At 33.3% G+C, this 21247-nt stretch overlaps 1 pseudogene; it reads right to left on the reverse strand.

The window, feature by feature from the left end:
- Window positions 1-485: 485 nt before the first annotated feature.
- Window positions 486-1618, reverse strand: LOC120182895 (annotated as a pseudogene).
- Between the last annotated feature and the right edge of the window lie 19629 nt (window positions 1619-21247).

A 21247-nucleotide genomic window follows, 5' to 3' on the forward strand; every position in this document is an offset into this window, starting at 1 on the left:
AAAATATGGCGATAAATCATCTCTACCGCTATGAATTTTTTTTCTTTTAGCAGTTACCCATTATTTAACTTAATGAATATGTTTACTTTAGGTCCAACAAAAATGTTATTATTCTCAACATAAATGTGTACAACAACAACAAAAGATGAGAAAAAAGGAATGAACAAGACTTTCTGTATAAATGGTAATGTTCTATAAAAAAAATCATATAAATGTGTACACCAAAAAATTGATAATACAACCCAAATGAACAGAAGTTTCTTTATAAATCCGACTGTGGTGGTTTCTTGCAGGCGAGAGGGAAACCGGGGCCAGCAGGCTGTGGTGCGTGATTGGCAAGGCAATGTTTTTTTATTTGAACAATGATACATTATTAGAAACTACTTTTCAAAATAAATAAAAATAAATTCGTTTTCAGTTATTCATGATCATTAAATTTACTAACTGTATATGAAATGTCAATGCACTAAGTATAGATCGGAAATTTACTGGCTGCATTGCAACAGTACGAGTTGAGCTTTTTCTTGAATGAGAATCCATAGATCGTTCATGTGACGCTCTTCGGTTAGAGTTGCTCCGACGACGCATCGATTGGCGTAAATCCCAGCTACCACTCCTTGCGTCATGAAAGCTCGTCCACTATAATTTATGGCGTCCAGCAGTTTGCGGTTTAATTTGCTGAAGTCTATCCCCTGCTTTGGCTTAAGCCTGAATAAAACCAATGCGATCCTCCTCGGAACCACGATCTCGAACCTCTCATGTTATTTTACGAGTGCCTCAAATTGCTTAGACAGGCTGACATCGCAACGGATGTGCTGCATTAGGTTTTCCGCCCCTATCCGGCGGATTACGATCCAAAGCTTCAGTGATCGAAATCGTCTGCTCAATGTGACTTGCCAATCTTTGTAGTCCACAACACTGTTGGATTTACTTGCGTTGTTTTATAGCTATTCCAGATTGGATGACAATGAATTGATTAAGAAACGCGGTTCCTTAAGCCACAAGCAACATCAATCCATGTTGGTGAGAGACCATTTGTGCGGATTCATGTTGAGAGACGATGCGAGTTCAACTCTATTGAGGAAATGCCGGAATTCAGGGCAAATGCAATAATTTCCTGTATGAGCTGCATCAATGTGGAACCAAAGCTTGTATTCATTGGCAATTTTGCCTAAGTCTGCAGTAGGATCAACGGCCACGTCACTTGATCTCTAGATGCTCTCATTGTCACGTTGGTCCACCATATATGTGTTTGTCCTCATAGAAATGAGACTACTATATCCAGCTTATTCATTTCAGAACAATGGAGACCCTCAAGCATACTCCTAACATCGTTTAACCAAAGATCCGCAGCAACGAGACTTCCCTCAACTTTTCCTCTAAATTCCAATGCTCCGAGACTTTTAAGTTCCTTTGCCACATTCATCCTAGGACCTGAGGGAGCATACGGTTGGAAACACGTCAAAATCGCGTCCAACATCCGGAAAAAGATCCCATGATCTTGTACAGACACTCCTTGATGCGCCTGTTCTTCACCTTGTCTAACTGGGGCAGGTGAATTACTACTTCCCTCATGACCATTTCCCGCTTCACTTTGGGTGCCCTCATAGTCCGACATCTATTAAGTTACTATTACTAACTCTATTAGCAATGACAACATATAATTTACCCTATCAGATCAGAAATTTTTAACCTTTCATTGGCATGTATACTTTTAAAACCACAATTTGCTTCGTTTTGAACTTAAAATCAATTAAACATGGCTCTGATACCAATAAATGTAACACTCTCAACCGGTACTCGAACCAGATATGAATCCGTTGTGTCATATTGACTTTTCAAAACTTTGACTACTTGAAGACTTGTTGAAAATTTAAACTTTTATTTGCATTTAAATAGTGAAACCCTTAAATCAATGTTACTATTAAAAATTTATAATTCATAGTGATAATAAATACTCAATATATTTACATAACTTAAAATAGTATGATTACAAAATTGATCAGAGCTATTCGATTTAAAACCTTATAATATATGCCAACAAAATTTCGATGTAACCAAAATAAAACACCTACAATTCAATTAGTTCTGATTCTCTTCGGTTGTATGCTGCCCTTTCCTAGCTTTATTCCTCGGATCTTTTTGTATCTACGTGTGAAAAATCACACGCTAAGTTAGTGACTTAGTGAGGCAATAATGAGAGTAATAAAATATTTTAAAGCATTTGCTTATTCAATCCATATAAAACATTTATATTGAAATCAAGATACCTTTCATAAACATAACATATATTGTTATTCATTATTCAATTTATATTATTTTATTTGATTAGCCCAACGCATATTACTGAGAACTCAATGTATCTGAGTACATTGAGGTTGTGCACTAAATGCAGTCACCACTGCTCATATAATTTGCACCGAAATACCACGTAGAATTTGCAACAAAGTGCCACGTATATTTGTCCCGAAGGACCGTATATAATTCCCGAATGACCGCATAGAACCCTCGACTCTTGGTATGCCAACTATACCTCTAATTCTCATACATATATCTTGGGTTTTAACCATATAATTATTTATCATTTCATTATTTAAGTGTGTTTTATCCACATAGAGCACATTCACAAAGGGTATTTTCACGTAAAAATTTTCACTTAGCACATTTTCACATAGAACAATTTCATATAACACATATTCACATACAAATAAAATCAAAACATTACTTTGAAAATACACTTTATATAAAGCATAATAAAATATTGCATAAAAATAAATAAACAGTTTTCGATCAAAAACCTTCTAGGTTGGCTTATCGCAAGTTGTCCTAATATCTAATATAAAAATATAAATTGCACTCACCTTTGCCTCACGTAAGTCCTAAACTAAATCTTTTTAACTTTCGTTCAATCTCTTTGCTATATCGCTTCAATCAGTACGCTTTCGTTCCAAATCTACACATCAATAAATCTAAAATCATTACCAACTTTCTATTAACAAATAACCAATTAGCACTTACATAAACGAAATGAAACATCTAATCTAATATTTCAAGCTAAATAGTATATGTACCCTCATACACTACTAATACTTCTCTTCTATGGTATCGATACCCACTTCGGTATCGATACCATTTTGGCATTCTGGAATTTCATCCCTACTTACAGTATCGATACCTTACCTTTGGTATCGATACCCTACATCAGTATCGATACTACTTAAATCAGTATCGATAATGTTCATCCGATTCATACCTTTATCCATCAATATACCCTTATAGTATCAATATTGTTCTTCCAATACCGATACCCTTACCCAGATTTCACTTATTTCACTTCGAATTTTACCCACAATTCACCTAAATCTCTTACTCTTAACTCCATTCATACCCTCAAACTCATTATCACTTATCCTAGTTAACTTACCTACATAAATCCCCTTATAACATCTATATTTCTCCATAGAACACTTAAACTAAAAAATCATACCCATCAATCAAACATATTCTTAATCATTTCTAATGCTTTAAACACCTTAATTAAACTTTTGACAAGTCAAATATGCATTTAAAATCCAATTAGTAACCAGATTTCATAATTTCCCTAAAAAACTCCTTTTTCTAATTCATTATATTTTCTCAATTTCTTAGCTTCTAATCATCTTTAAGCTTTCCGTAAGCTTCTATATCACACAATGACTAAAAATCAACTCACAAATTCAAGAAACAACCAACTTGAAAGTAATTCACCTTGGAAATGAAGGTTCACAGGGAAAAGGAAGAAGACTAGAAAATAATCAAGAGTTTCAGACTTTTCTTTCCTTTTTCTATTTCCTTACATGCTTAAATGAGTTTAGAAATGAATTTTAAATTCATTTCCTGCAAAAAGATCATAATTCCCTTCACTCTTCCATCTTTGCTAATAAGTCCTAGACACAAATCCCAAAATTAATCCTTGAACTTTTCAATTTATTTAAATTAAACCACCAAATTTTTATTTCCTTATATTTTAGTCACTGGCTCGAGGTTTGGGATATTACAATTCTCCCCCTTAAGAAAACTATTCCTCGAGTTTTCATTGTACAAAGAGATGAGGAAACTGTCTTCTCATGTCCTCTTCATGCTCTCATGTCACCTCTTCTACTTTGTGATTTCTCCAAAGAACTTTAACTAACGAGATTGTCTTGTTACTTAACTATTTGACTTCATATGCTAAAATTTGCACTAGTTCTTCCTCATAGGTCAGGTTAGATTGAACTTTTATTTTTTTGGTGCTATGATGTGCGAAGGATCTGATCGATATATTCTAAGCATTGATACATGAAAGACATTGTGGATCTTTTCCTTTCTGGAGGCAATGCTAACTAATATGACACTGGTCCAACTCTTTTTAAGATCTCATAGGGTTCAATGAATCCAGGACTGAGCTTTCCTTTACGCCAAAACGAAGAATCTTATTCCAATGTGATACTTTAAGAAACACTTTGTCGCTTACATGGAATTCAATTTCTTTTCTCTTCAAATCCACGTAAGTCTTCTGTCGATCAGCAACTATCTTAAGATTATTTTGAATAATCTTCACTTTTTCTTCAACTTTTTTGATTAGATCTGGCCCCACTAAGTCTCGATCTTTTAATTCAAACCAATTTAATGGTGTTTGACATTTTCTTCCATATAAAGCTTTATAGGGCGTCATCTTGATACTCAATTGATACCTATCGACAATTACCCAAATTGAATTCGTTTTGTTTGGTGTCAAAGGTAAACTCCATGCATACTTATTCATTGAATAATCAATTCGAACAGGAATGACGTGGGTTGTCTTTGACAACCTATCGACAATTACCCAAATTGAATTCTTTTTTTTTCGGTGTCAAAGGTAAACTCGTTACGAAATCCACCGTAATTCTTTCCCATTTCCATTGAGGAATAAAGATCAATTGCAATAGTCTTGAAGGCACTTGATGTTCAGCTTTCACTTGTTAGCAGGTTAAACATTTTACAACAAACTCTGTAATAACTCTTTTCATACCTGACCACCAGTATCGCCTTTTTAGATCTTGATACATCTTGTTCCCTCCTGGATGCATGGTCAACGGACTACAATGAGCATCTAACAATATCTATTTCTTTAACTCTTTATCATTTTAAACACAAACTTTATCTCTGTAATATAAACATCCATCTTATTTTACCTCAAAGTCCTTAATTTCACTTTTTTCCACTTGTTCTATTTTTATTAAACATTTATCATCTTTCCTTTTCAATTCCTTTATTCGATCCAAAAGTAAAGGCTTTAGCTTCAATTCAGCCATCAGAGTACCATTGTCCTTTAACACAAGTCGGGCATCTAATATACGTAAAACTGTAAAAGTCTTTCGGCTAAGCACATCAGCTACAACATTAGCTTTTCCGGGGTAGTAGTGTATGATTGCATCATAGTTTTTAAGTAGCTCGATCCATCTTCTTTGCCTCAAGTTTAGCTCCTTTTAAGTCAGCAAATATTTTAAACTTTTTTGATCCGTGTAAACGTAACAATACTCACAATATAAAAAGTGATGATCTTTAATGCAAACACCGCCGCTGCTAACTCGAGATTATGCTTCGGATAGTTCTTCTCATGTGGCTTTAGATTTCTCGAAGCATATGCTACTACTTTTCCATCTTGCATTAAAACACATCCCAAACCGTTATGGGAAGTGTCACTATAAATTGTATAATCCTTGCCCAATTCTGGTTGCACTAGTACTGGAGCTTCCGTTAGCACATTCTTTAAGGATTCAAAACTCTCTTGGAATTTATTCGTCCAATTGAATGGCACATTTTTCCTTAATAGCTTTGTTAAAGGGGAGGAAATCATCGAAAAGTCCTTTACGAACCTTTGATAATATCCAGCCAATCCCAAGATACTCCATACTTCAAAAACATTTCTTGGAACTTCCCAATCCATTATAGCCTTAATCTTCTGAGGATCCACTTGAATCCCCTTTGAAGATACTACATGTCCAAGGAATGTCACTTCAGGTAACCAAAATTCACACTTAGACAACTTAGCATAAAGTTTATTATTTCGAAGTATTTGAAGAATCAATCGAAGATGTGCGTCATGTTCCTTATTTGTCTTTGAATACACCAAGATGTCATCAATGAAGACAACAACAAATTGATCGATGTACTGTTGAAATACTCTATTCATGAGGTCCTTAAATGATGTCGGTGCATTAGTTAACCCAAACGTCATTACTATGAATTCGTAATGGCTATATCAAGTCCTAAAAGTCATTTTTACAATATTCTTTTCTTGAATCTTCAACTGATGATAGCCAGAGCGCAAATCAATATTGGAGAACATTGAATCTCCCTTGAGTTGATCAAATAAATCATCGATTCTTGGGAGAGAATACTTGTTCTTTATGGTCACCTTGTTAAGTTGTCGATAATCAATACAGAGACACATCAAACCATCTTTCTTCTTTACAAATAGTACTGGTGCACCCTAAAATGACAAACTAGGCCTGATGAATCTTTTATTCAATAACTCTTGTAACTGAGTCTTGAACTCACTCAGTTCCTTTCGGGTCATTCTGTAAGAAGCCATCGAAATTGATGTTGTTCCAGGCATAACTTCAATTTGAAATTCCACCTCTCTATCTAGAGGTAATCCCGATAACTCCTCTGGAAATTCTCAGACTGTCAGAATATCTTCCAATCTCCTCTCCTTGGCTCAAGTATCGATTACGTTAGTGATGAAAGCTGGACATCCTTGTAACATTAGCTTATTGGCTGACATTATCGATATCACATTAGCTAATGGATTATCTTTTACTATCCACAATTATTTCTGATCCATCAAGACTTTTCAACACTACCTTCTTCAATCGACAATCGACATTGACATGGAAATTATACAGCCAATCTATTCCCAAAATAACTTCAAACTCATCAAAGGGTAATTTCCTTAGATTAGCATGGAATTCAATTCCATGAATCCTTATAGGACACATTCGATAAATTTGATTCACCTGAGCACTATGCCCTAGCAGGTTAGTCACAATCACCTCACTACTTATAGCTTCTAATTGAATTATCAATTCTCTTACCAATTTATTACTAATATAAGAATAAGTTGATCATAGATCAATCAAACCCAAAAACATGTTTATCAACTAAATGAAAGTACTTGCAATGATCTCCGGATCATCGCGATCTTCACTAGTCTTAAGATTATACACCCGAGAAGCTGAGCACATTTCAGGTTGACTGGTCGATTCAGATTGATTCCTTTCTCTACCTCAATCTCTACCTCTTTAAGGCACAATAGCAGATCTCTCAGACTATGCAGGCTCCCCGGTCAACAATGGGAAATCTCGGATAAAATGTCTTGTGTACTTAATCTGAAACATACTCTCAGACCATTCGACATATACCACTATGATGTTTACCACAATGCTGACATTGACTTGGCCTTCCAGCTCTTAATTCAGTAGATTGAGTCTGTTTAACTTTCACCGGATTTGATCCTCTACCTAAGGATGCAATTGACTCCAATCTAGACTAAAGTTGAAAACCCGAACCTCGGCGTTTCTTTGATTGTGATGCACTTGACGAGGCATCAGTTCTCTTGTTCCACTAGGTCTTTTTTCCCCATATCTTTCATTTTGAGTTCGCTCTAAGGCTTTAGCTCGATTTATCACTTCTTGAAATTTAGAAAGGTTTAACGCTAATAACAACTCCTTCAATCTAGGGTGAAAACCTCTACAAACCAATCACATGAGTCTTTTTCCTCCGGAACCAATTCAGCTGTAAATCTACTCAATTTGTTGAACTCACACTCGTACTTATACACAGTATGATTCCATTTCTTCAAATCCATGAATTATTGTTTCATTTGACAGATAAATTGATCACCAATATACTTGGTCTTGAACTCTTCCAAAAACAATTGCCATGTCGCTTGATCTCTAGATGCTCTCATTGTCACGTTGGTCCACTATATTCGTGCTTGTCTTTGTAGCAATGATACTACACCATCTGGCTTCTCCATTTCAAAATAATGGAGATCCTCAAGCATTCTCTTAACGTCATTTAGCCAAAGATCCGTAGCAACAGGACCTTCCCCAGTTTCTCCTCTAAATTCCGGTGCTCCTAGACTCTTAAGCTCATTTTCCGCATTCACCTAGGAGCTGAGGGAGCTGACGATTGGAAACGCGTCAAAATCGTGTCCAACGTTTGAAAAAATATCTCTTGATCTTGTATAGGCACTCCCTAATGTGCATGTTCTTCACCTTGGCTAACTGGGCCAGATGAATTACTACTTCCCTCATGACCATTTCTCGTTTAACTTCGGAAGCCCTCGTATTCCAAAATCTATTAAGATGCAATTATTAACTCTATTAGCAAGGACAACATACAATTTACCCTATCATATCAAAAAAATAACCTTCCATTGTCATGTACACTTTTAAAATCATAATTTGCTTCGTTTTGAACTTAAAATCAATTAAACATGTCTCTGATACTAATAAATGTAACACCCCCAACCCGTACCTGACCCGGATACAAATTCGAGGTGTCACATTGACTTTTCAAAACTTTGACTACTTGAATACTTGTTGAAAATTTAAACTTTTATTTGTATTTAAGTGATAAAACCCTTAAACCAAAGTTACTATTAAAAATTTATAATTAACAATGATAATAATTACTCAATATGTTTACATAACTTAAAATAGTATGATTACAAAATTGATCAGATATATTCGATTTAAAACCATATAATGCATGCCAACAAAATTTCAAAGTAACCAAAATAAAACAACTATAATTCAATTAGTTTTGATCTGATTTCTATAGTTGTATACTGTCATTTCCTAGCTTTACTCGTCGAATCTTTTTGTACCTATGTGTGAAACAATCACACGCTAAGTCGGTGACTTAGTGAGGCAATAATGAGAGTAATAAAAAATTTAAAAACATTTGCTTATTCAATCCATATAAAACATTCATATTGAAATCAAGATACTTATAATAAACATAACATATATTGTTATTCATTATTCAATTTATATTATTTTATTTTATTAGCCCAACGCATATTACTGAGAACTCAAGGTATCTGAGTACATTGAGGTTGATCACTAAATGCAGTCACCACTGCTCATATAATTTGCACCGAAGTGCCACGTAGAATTTGCAGCGAAGTGCCACGTAGATTTATCCCGAAAGATCGCGTAGAACCCACGACTCTTGGCATGTTAAATATACCTCTAACTCTCATACATATACCTTGAGTTTTAACCATATAATTATTTATCATTTCATTATTTCAAGTGTGTTTTATCCACATAGAGCACATTCACATAGGGTATTTTCACGTAGAACATTTTCACTTAGAACGTTTTCACATAGAACAATTTCATATAAAACATATTCAGATACAAATAAAATCAAAACACTACTTTGAAAATACACTTTATATAAAGCGTAATAAAATATTGCATAAAAAATAAACAATTTTCGATCGAAAACCTTTGAGATTGGCTTATCGCAAGTCACCTTCATATCTAATATAAAAATATAAATTGCACTCACCTTTGCCTCCTAAATGAAATCCTTTTAACTTTCGTTCAGTCTCTTTGTTATATCTCTTCGATCAGTACGTTTTCATTCCAAATCTACACATCAATAAATCTAAGATCAATACCAACTTTCTATTAAAAAATAGCCAATTAGCACTTTCATAAACGAAATGAAACACCTAATCTAATATTTCAGGCTGAATAGTATCGATACGCCTCCTACAGTACCGATACTTCTCTTATATGGTACTGGTACCAACTTTAGTATCGATACCATTTTGACATTCTGCAATATCATCACTACTTACAGTATTGATATCTTACATTTGGTATCAATACCCCATATCAATATCAATACTACTTCAATCAGTATCAATATTGTTCATCCCATTTATACCTTTATTCTTCAATTTACCCTTATAGTATCGGTACTGTTCTTCCAGTATCGATACCCTTACCCAAATTTCACTTTGAATTTCACCCACAATTTATCTAAATCTCTTACTCTTAACTCCATTCATACCCTCAAACTCATTATCACTTATCCTAGGTAACTTACCTCCATAAATCCCCTTATAACATCTAAATTTCTCCATAGAACACTTAAACTAAAAAATCATACCCATAAATCAAACATGTTCTTAATTATTTCTAATGCTTCAAACACCTTAATTAGACCTTTGGCAAGTCAAATATGCATTTAAAATCCAATTACTAACTAGATTTCATAATTTTCCTCAAAAACTCATTTTCTAATTCATCATATTTTCTCAATTTCTTAGCTTCTAATCATCTTTAAGCTTTTCTTAAGCTTCTATATCACACAAGGACTAAAAACCAACTCAAATATTCAAGAAACAACCAACTTGAAAGTAACTCACCTTGGAAATCAAGGTTCACTGGCAAAAGGAATAAGAAGAAGAGAAAATAACCAAGTGTTCCAGATTTTTCTTTCCCTTTTCTATTTCCTCACATGCTTAAATGAGTTTAGAAATGAATTTTAAATTTATTTCCTGTAAAAAGACCATATTGCCCTTCCACTCTTCTATCTTTGATAATAAGTCATAGACACAAATCCTAAAATTAATCCTTGAACTTTTCAATTTATTTAAATTAAACCACCAAATTTTTATTTCCTTACATTTTAGTCACTGGCCTGATGTTTGGGATATTACAGGTTTGATGAGTAGTGTCATCTTGAATTTGAGCGGATGACTCATGAGCATTCGAGTAAAAGGCTCGAAGCAAAGATGGATAAGTAGGGCCATGAAAGTTTAGGAAATCATAAAGTTTCATGTCTTTCAAATTTCGCTCATAAGGAAAATCCAAAAGATTTAAAAATTCAAAATCGATTTTTCGGGTATCATTAATGAAAGGATATGAAAAAAAATGAATTATATTTTATATTTTTTGCAAGATTTGGAGCTTTTAAAATATTAGCCAATTCAAAAAGCAACTTTAGGGTTACTTCAAGAAGCTCTTTTAGAAGTCATGATTTTTCTCTTAGGTATTTTGAAAAAAGTTTTGATTAAATTTGAAATTTAGGCCAAAATAGATGTTTAAAGGATGTTAAAAATTATTTTAGGAAGAATTACAAATGAATTTAGGTGTAAGATAAAAGTTTAGGTTTTTGTGAAAAAAATGACAATGGGTAATGCTCCCGACAAGAGAATAATAGGATTTGCGATAAAATAATTGTGCTCTAACCGCCTAATTCAACCAAATTTGTTCAAATATAAAAATTAAAACAAATAGGATTTTGAAACATTCTTTCCCAAAAGTGTTGATTACTTTAAAATGATGAAATTATTAGTTGAAAGGAGTTTGAAGGAAGAAAAACGCACGAAAACCCCTTGAAATTGATTCGGATTGAAAGATTTTGAGTAAAATTTGAAGTTTGGGTGTTTTGGGAGTGTTTTCTTTTAAATATGGCTTGGTGGGAAAAGATATGTACTCAAATAGGCTTAAAATAGTATTGCCAAATGAGTTTGGCCTAAGGAGATCGATTCATTACAAAAAGGAATCAATCCTTTCAGAAAAGAAATTGATCCTTTTTGTATGGGGATCGATCATTTTTCTGGAAAATTGTGTTTTTTACTCCGAGGAAAAAATTGGATGACACTTGACTCGAATTTGTTGCAACCTAAGTCATATTACTTATAGGAAATTAATTTTAATGACTTAGATGATACTAAATGTGCATGAATGTCAACTTGAAACACCAAATTATGAAAAAAAAAGAATATTATTGGTTAATTTAATCTGTACTTTTTACAACTAAAGTCTGAATCAAGTCTCACAAACATACATGGCTCTAAAGATCCTAAACATGCTGATAACTCCGTAAAAAGACTACTTTTAAGGTCTTTTTCACTAAAGTTATTGTTTGTTTAAGGGTACATATAGGTCGTTTTATTTGTATATAGCTGCATATAATTGCATTTTTTGTGGTTGTGTTATTTTATTTTATTAAGGTGCTATATGAGGAGAAAGGTATGGTTTTTAGTGATGTGCAGGAAATAACAAGCAAAATAGGTGAACTGGGAAGTAATGTTGTGGCATCACACGTTGCTGAAGCATACTGAAATGCCTTGGCATTTCTGGCGCAGAAAATGACAAAAAGATACAGATGTACGAGGACAGCTGGCTCTGCACGGGAAATGATGGTTGTAACCACCTGCTATGGGACCACTGTCACCTGGAGGATAAGGTTCACGCATAAGGTGTGACTCTAGGGGTATGAGGGGTATTTTACACCCAACAATCACCCAACAACCTCATCATTACCCCTAGATATTTTTATTATATATTACACCTCACAAGAGAGAGAGTGTGTGGAAGAAAAAGAGAGGTTACAAACCCAGAAAATTATCATCTTCTCCACCATTTTTCTTCCTCCATTTTTCTTGGTGTTCCTCCATTGGTGAAGCTCGAGGGAGTGACGAGCTAGGCGTCCGAGAGGAGCTAGCGAGCTAAGGCGGTTCGTGGTGGCCGAGGGGAGCTCCGATAGCGCGCGTCGAAGGCTTTTTCCTCCATCCTTTTACTGCTATTTTTCTATTTATTTTTGGGTTGTTGGAAGGAATCTTTCATGGCTTGTTCTATGGATATTTCGAACCCCACCATGAACTAACATTATTTGGTGGTGGTTGTTTTAATGGTTGTTTAAACTTTATTTTAATGGTAGATTTATGTTTATCTTGGTTATTTGCTTGCTTTGCTTATGAATACTTCACCATCTACGCTTGTAAGAGGCATGAGAGTGTTCATTTCTTAGATGAAGGTTAGGTGCTCGAGAGAAACCTAAGCTAAAAATACTTGTACTATTCGAGAGAAACACAAGATAATATCCTCATAAACAATGGGCTATAGTATTTTCAAAGGGCTTTGAACCGGCCTAGGAATACTATATCCTAATCCCTTAGTACTCGAGAGAGACTAGGATAGGATTTCAATGACTAAAAAGGGTGTTTTTATCAATAGTGTGGGCTTCCAACATCGTTGAGTGAGAGCAGATGCCTTGGCATCCTATTCTGTTAGGTTCCTTTGATTAGAGATAGCGGGAACACTTTCAGCAAACCCTGTCGAGCAAGTGAAGTTTAGATAGATTAAATATGACTGAGAGATAAGTTTAGCATCCTTAAATCATTCCCCATCACTCATTCTTGAACTAGTTTCCCGTGTGAGGATTATCAAGTTATTTCATTTATTTGCTATCTTTACCATTTTCCTTTTCCATGACATTTCCTTTTGTTACTCATACACATTTCGTTTGCCTCAGCATAATCATTTGTAAATACCATTAGCTATAATTAATTTCTTTAGAATAGTGCATAAACTTTACTCAATATCCAATATCCTTCCAATCCCTATGGAGACGATACTCACTCATTATTTTATTACTTGAGCGATTATGTATACTTGCACATTATTTGTGTATAATTTATAGTACTCACAACACGTAACACATGCATATTTTTAATTTTGTTACATTTAATCATCATATTCTCAAAATCAACATATACAAGAAAAACCAAGCATGGAGAATATGATTTCACAACAATAATCAATATTGCAAAATTTAAGGTAAAAAATTATTAACATAAGCATATTGAACCATAAATATGCAACTTATGCAATAACAACTCTCCTTAACTAATTGCAACTAACACCATGTAGGGACACTCTATCATGCATATAAGCATATAAAATAACATAAGCACATGAAATTGTATGAAATTAAAAACTTGTTACCACTTGAATTAAGGTTGATTTGTTAAATTCTTTCTTTCTTCAAGTGTCATTCCTTAACGTGCCTAGAGCTTTCAAATTGAATGTCATTTCTCGTCATTGCTCCAACAAACCTACAAGAGATATTTAATTGATTTTTGGTGCCCAAATTGTTCTGGGTCTTGAGTGGTAGTTTCAATGCTCTTAGTTCCCTTAAGAACACATACTTGTCTAATTTTATAAAATTTCATTTTCTTTATAGGAAAAATATGTGAAGTATGACCATAATAATGACAATTTGAACATTTTTCCATTATTGGCTTTGGTGAATCTTTAGAAATAATTATGTTTCCTTTCTTGAAATTTCAAGCTTTTTTTTCAAATAAAAATTTTCTTTTTTCAAATTGTTCAATTTTAATTTTTGAAAAATCTAAATCCTTTTTCAAAGTTTCATTTATTCAATTTTGTTTTTAAAAGTGATTACTTTTTATTTTGAATTTTAAAATTATTTTCTTGTATTTAGAATCCATGGTCTCAAATTCCAGAATCAATTCATCATAAGCATCTTGTATGTAACCCCCTAAACCCGACCTAGAAGAATTAGGTCAAATCTAAAGAGCTCAATTGAAAAAAAATTCCCTCGAGTAAACCATGTTTGATTCAAAACTAAAAACAATTACATTATAACTAAAGAAACAATCCTCAAATTCAAACTTCATAATTTCATTAAAACAAATGTTTATAATTCAAAGTCAAATCTAAAGAGCTCAATTGAAAAAAAATTCCCTCGAGTAAACCATGTTTGATTCAAAACTAAAAACAATTACATTATAACTAAAGAAACAATCCTCAAATTCAAACTTCATAATTTCATTAAAACAGATGTCCATAAAAAATCTGATAGAAATAATAATTATTTAAAAACATGCATAAACAGTTCCAAAATTAAACATAATGTCCAAAGTCCCAAATTATAAAGAAAATAATATTAGTTCTGAAAATAAATAAATAAATAAATAAATAAAGTACATACTGAAAATAATAGTTTTTTGGAAAAATAATGACGAAACCCTTCAAGTATCGGTTCACCTTATTATGAGTATCTAAAATAAAAACTATGGGTGTAAGTTATAAAGCTTAGTGTGTCGGGTGTAAGTTATAAAGCTTAGTGTGTCTCTAAACTACAAACAAACACGTCATAAAATAATCTGAATCAACCAATAAAAATCATAGTTTGAATCAATCAGTAATAATAAAAAAATTTGAGTGTTATGCAAATGCTTATGCACCCACCAATACTCCTATCGCACCATCCAAATAGTGGGTTTCCTAGAACCACGCTATGCACAATCAAAACACACCATTTGAAGTAGGCTCTCCCATAAAGACAGAGGACACTGAATCCGAAAGTGACATTCACTCAGTCGAGTGAATGCACTAAACTTCCCCTATCAAAATTCATCCCAATATGACATGCAAATGACATACATATTCGATGTTCGATTCAATCCGAATAACAATATTTCATAACAAATATTCGGAAGCATATATTTCGATTATGATAATTCAACATACTCACATATTACAAATGCACAACAATATTCCAATCCTGACAGTTCAACTTATAACACATGACATTTTTAATCCAACACAATCAGTCTCAAAGACAAACATGCTTTCAATCATTATCAACCAAACAAACAAATAAACACTCAAACAAAATAATAAAGCACTGAACAGAGACACACTTCGAAAAAATAGCAAACGACGATCATAGCGTCTATCCAAATCAACCCGAGCATGGATCGATTCAAACTAGTTCCTACGAATTAATTTAATAACTGAATTACTATTCTAATAACCTTATTGTAAAATAAACTAAATACAACAACTAATAACTCAGGCTCAACACGAGAAATACGGGTATTACGGGTCGGTTTGAAATTTGTGGATAACGTAACTCGGTTCCTGATTTGATATTTCCTGCAAAATCATAATGTTCAGATTTAGGTCCTCAAAATTACGAATTCCCAATTAATAAATTTTTTTACAACAAATAATACTTTCTGGGTTTGAAAGGGGCAACCGGCAACGGGTTTGGTTTGAATATAATGGACTATCAGTATAACTGAGGGGGATTGTCGGCGACGAAACTTCACCAGTAGTAGTCCAAAGAGTCGATGACTACCATGGTCGGCCTTGCCGTTACCTTGAATAGCTGGCCACCACTCGGTAGCAAAAGACAATGAATAAATAGAACTAATGAAAGGGGTTTCACGGCCAATCAATGTTGTCCAACTGCGACCGAGGACGATTAGGCCTTTCCCGGTGAGAACTCGATCTTAAAATGACCATAAACATCCGAAACACGATGAAAATAGTGGAGTTTTTGCAAGCCCGAGCTTGCACGATTCGAAAGAGAGCAACCCCCACCATCGGTGAGGCTTAAGATCACGTCGTGGAGCTTTAGGATGATGAACAATGACCTACCTTTTTCAAGAAAAGCGACGCGACGAGAGAATGGAGATAAGCAGCGATAACGATGGAAATAAAGAAAAGGAAAAGAAAAAAAATTGGTGAAGGCGCAAAGTATGTTTTAAAATAGAGAAGGGATTTTGTTTAATAAAAAATAATCACGGAGTTAAACCTTGAATTTTTCTAGAGTTTTCAAAATGTGCTCAAACTTTATTTTTTTACAAAAATATTACCAAAATTCCACAAAATTTTAATTTAGTCCCTAGTTTAATTTAGGGATTTTAATAATTTTCACCAAATTGTAGGGTTTTCAATTGGAGGTAAAAACGTGGTATTACAATTCTCTCATTCTTAAAGAAAATTTCAGCCTCGAAATTTACTAGAATAGAAATATAGAGAATTACGAAGATATACTCAAATTTGTCTAACTCATCTTGATCCTCATATCTCCGAGTAGTATATATCAACTTAGGTTGCTTGATTGCAAATCTAACTAAATCTCTAATTTGAGCTGATCTACTCTACTAATCGAACTAGAACCCCTAGGTCTACCTCCGATTGATATCGAAATTGATATTAACCTTAATTGATCGCTAATCGAGAATTTCTACAGGGTGACATAATGAACTATCTATAAATAGCAAAATACTAAGGTCGGATTTGATACTTGGAGTTTTGAATTAAAATATTTATTTACCCCTTTCAAAATAAAAACAAGTAAAAAAAGAATAGAATTTTTTTTCATAAGGTTCCATTTTTACCCCGAAAATATTTATATACGCGTAAAAAATATTTTTTGTCAAAAATCTTATGATTGAGCCATACAATCCGAGGGTTGAGCTCTGATACCACTAAATATAACCCCCTAAAACCTACCTAGAAGAATTAGGTCGAATCTAAAGAGGTCAATTAAAATCCTTTTCCCTCGAATAAACTATGTTCAATTCAAAACTAAAGACAATTACATTATAACTAAATAAACAATCCTCAAGTTCAAACTTTATAATTTTATTAAAATAAATGTCTATGAAAAATCTTATAGAAATAATAATTATTTAGAAACATACATAAACAGTTCCAAAATTAAACACAATGTCGAAAGTCTCAAATTACAAAAAAATAATTCTAAAAATAAATGAATAAAGTCCATACTAAAAAAATAATTTTTCGAAAAAAATAAGGACGAAACTCTCCAAGTATCAGTTCACCTAATTCTGAGTAACTGAAATAAAAACTATGGAGGTGTAAGTTATAAATCTTAGTGTGTGTCTAAAGTGCAAACAAACAGTAGTCATAACATAATCTGAATAATAATCATAGTCTCAATCAAACAGTAATAATCATAATTTGAATGTTATGCAAATGTTTATGCACCCACCCATACTCTTGTAACACTATCTGAATAGTGGGTTCCTTAGAACCACACTATCTACAATCAAAACACAACATTTAAAGTGGGGTTAGCCACGAAAGTAGAAGTCACTGAATCTGAAGTGACATTCATCTCGTCGAGTGAATGCACTAAACTTCTCCTATCAAAATTCGTCTCAATATGACATGTAAATAACATACATATCCGATGTTTGATCCGATATAAATAACAATATTTCATAACAAATATTCCAAAGCATATACTTTTGTAATTCAACATACTCATGTATTACGAATCAACAATAATATTTCAATTCCGACAGTTTAACATATAACACATGGTATTTTTAATCCAACACAATGAGTCCCACAGACAAACATGCTTTCAATCAATATCAACCAAACAAACAAATAAGCACTCAAACAAAATAATGTAGCACCGAACATAGAACATCTCGACCAAATAGCTAACGACTGTCGTAGCGCCTATCATAATCAACTCGAGTAATGGATCAATTCAAACTAGTTCATACAAATTAATTTAATAACTGAATTACTATTATATTAATGTCATTGTCAAAAAAACTAAATACATCAACTAACAACTCACACTCAACACGAGAACGGTGGAGAGACAGGAACTCCATTCTTGATTTGATATTTTTCTGCAAAATCACAATGTTCGAATTTAGGTCCTCTAAAGTTACGAATTCCCAATTAATAAAAATTTTACGACAACAAATAATATTTTCTGGTTACAAAGGGGGAACCGACTGCAGGTTTGGTTCGAATATAATGGATTGTCAGTATAACGGAATGGACTACAGCCGGTGAAGTCCAAAGAGTTGGTGACTATCACGGTTGACCTTGACGTGGCCTTGAATGGTTGGCTAACACTCAGTGGCAATGGACAGTGAAAAAACAAAACTAATAGTGGGGGGATTTCACGACCAATCAACGCAGTCCAGCGCGACCCAGGCCGATTAGGCCTTTCTCGGTGAGAACTCAATCTCAAAATGATCGTAAACATCCGAAACAAGATGATATTGGTGGAGGCTTTACGAGCCCGAGCTCCCGCATTTCGAAACAGAGTAACCCCCACCGCCGGTGAGGCTTAGAATCACGTCGTGGAGCTTTAGGATAATGACCGATGACCTACCTTTTTCAAGGATGATGGCACGGTGAGATAATTGAGATAAGCAGCGACAACGATGGAAATAAAGAAATAGGAAAAAAGAATTAGTGAAGGCGTGGCGTGGGTTTTAAAATAGAGAAGGAATTGTACTTAATAAAAAAATGAATAATCATAGAGTTAAACCTTGAATTTTTCTAGGGTTTTTAAAATGGGCTCGAACTTTATTTTCTTTGTAAAAAGATCACCAAAATTTCTAAAAATTTTACTTTAGTCCTTAGGTTTAATTTAGTGATTTAAGTAATTTCTCTTAAATTTTAGAGTTTTTAATTGGGGGTAAAAATGGGGTGTTATAGTGTAACTCATCAAAAGAATATGATTTTAATTCATTTGAGTTAGAAGATACATTTGAATCTTTTTAAATGGTCATAAGGCAAAGGTTAGCTACTTCATCATCTTGATCATCATTAGTGGAGTCTTCATCACTCCATATAGCCACAAAAGCCTTTTTATTTGGCTTATTTGGTTTCTTTCCCTTAATATGGGGCAATTATACTTCACATTCCCTAATATTTTTACAATTGTAGCATATAATAGGATCTTTTTCCTTCTTTGACTCATACTTCATCTATTTATCTTTGGATGACACGAATCATTTGAATCTTTTGAAGAGATTGAACATTTCTTTATCTTCTTCTTCATCATCTTCATCGGAATTGCATTCTTTGTGTGTATAGGATCTTAAAGTAACACCAACTTATTTTTTGTTTTCTTTCTTCTCTACTTTATCTTTTCTTTTTGCTCATCATTTACCATCAACTCATGAGTGAGAAAGGAACCAATAAGCTCATCAAGAGTGAGAGACTTTATGTTCTTTACTTCGATGATCATTGTCTTCGTCAATTGCCAAGAATTTGAAAGAGAATAACTAATCTTCCTCATAAATTTTTCGTTGGGGATAATCACTCCATATCCCTTGAGGTCATCGACAATTAAATAGAATCTATCTATCATAGCTTTGATGTCTTTATCCAGTTTTATCTTAAAGTTCTCATAACTATGATTGAGAAGAACGATTTTCGTTTCCCTCACTTTATCGGTTCCTTCATGAGTGACTTGGAGCTTATCCCAAATCTCCTTAACATTTGAACAAGAGGTGTCTTTTCTATATTAATACGAGCCTATTTCACAAAATAAAATATGCATGGTCTTAGCATTTAGTCAGAACTTATTCTCTTTTTCACTCCTATCTTTAATCTCATTGGTTTGAATAGAGTACCCTTCATAATGGAGGTCTAAGATCTTATATCGTTTACTTGAATGAAGAACAACATTCTTTCAATAAGCATAATTCACTTCATTAAAATATGGTGGCTTGTTGATCGATTGAGAATCTTCGATGTAGTAAGACCCGAAGGTTGAAGTCATTTTTTACGGTTTATTGTAGAAGATGATAGAGCTCTCCTAGGACCTTCTCAAAGTTGTTAAATCATCAATAAAGACTGACAATTGTCATTTTCGATATCAAAATAAAATTCCTTCTTCTCGATTAATAAATAAAGGAAAATTCATACTGTAGAGAAGTAAGGGTCGATTCCACAGGGACTTAGAAAATTCTAAATTTTTCTAAATTATTTATGCCATGAGTGATATAATGAATGGGAGGTTTTGATAAAAAAATGATTATGTAATAAAAGAGTTTGAATAAAAATGTAATTAAGGTAAAAAAAATAAGAAAATAAAGATTGTAAATGGATATGGTAAAAACAACCTCAAGCTTCGCTTTGACTCAATTTCCTTTAGATCATTGAATTAGATTTTCCCTTCGGAATTTACATCGGTTACTTTGTCTACAAGGGCTAACACGTGACTCTATTTTGTATACTGAATACCCAAGGCAATCTTTGATTCCGACTTCAGAAATTGATCTAATCACATCAATTGTCGTAGATCAATTACCATTTAAGTTCATGATGACCGACTTGGATTGTTTCTTCTATAACCGTCAATTCCAATCTCAATTCCCTCTTGGCGAAGCTATCTTGTCAAGTGTGTTCCCAGGAAGTCGAATGTGTTTTCTATAAGCTGATTCTTCCGCACACAAGTTTAATCGCAACAATAATCTAGACCAAAGTCTATCTTTGATTTTGAAAACTGTTTTGATTTTGAAAAATAAGAGCAGAGATTGAGAGAGATATTCCGAAGATATTAAGGGTCTGTTTCAATTCTCCCGTTAAAATTGAGTCATCGCTTCAGCTCTCAACTTATGAAAAATTTAGCTAAGCATGATAAAAGCCATACTTAGCATATTTAAAAACAAGGCTTAAAAATAAAAAGAGAAATCGAAAACTTGAGAGAAAAAATAAATAAATAAATAAAAGAGAAAGCTTTAATAAAACTAGAAAGAATAAGAAGATTGTAATCTGAAATGTGTGTTTAGGCTTACCCAAATAGGGTATTTATAGTC

Source organism: Hibiscus syriacus, unplaced genomic scaffold (assembly GCF_006381635.1).
Source record: "Hibiscus syriacus cultivar Baekdansim isolate YM2019G1 unplaced genomic scaffold, ASM638163v2 tig00112738_pilon, whole genome shotgun sequence".
NCBI classification, from domain to species: Eukaryota; Viridiplantae; Streptophyta; class Magnoliopsida; order Malvales; family Malvaceae; genus Hibiscus; species Hibiscus syriacus.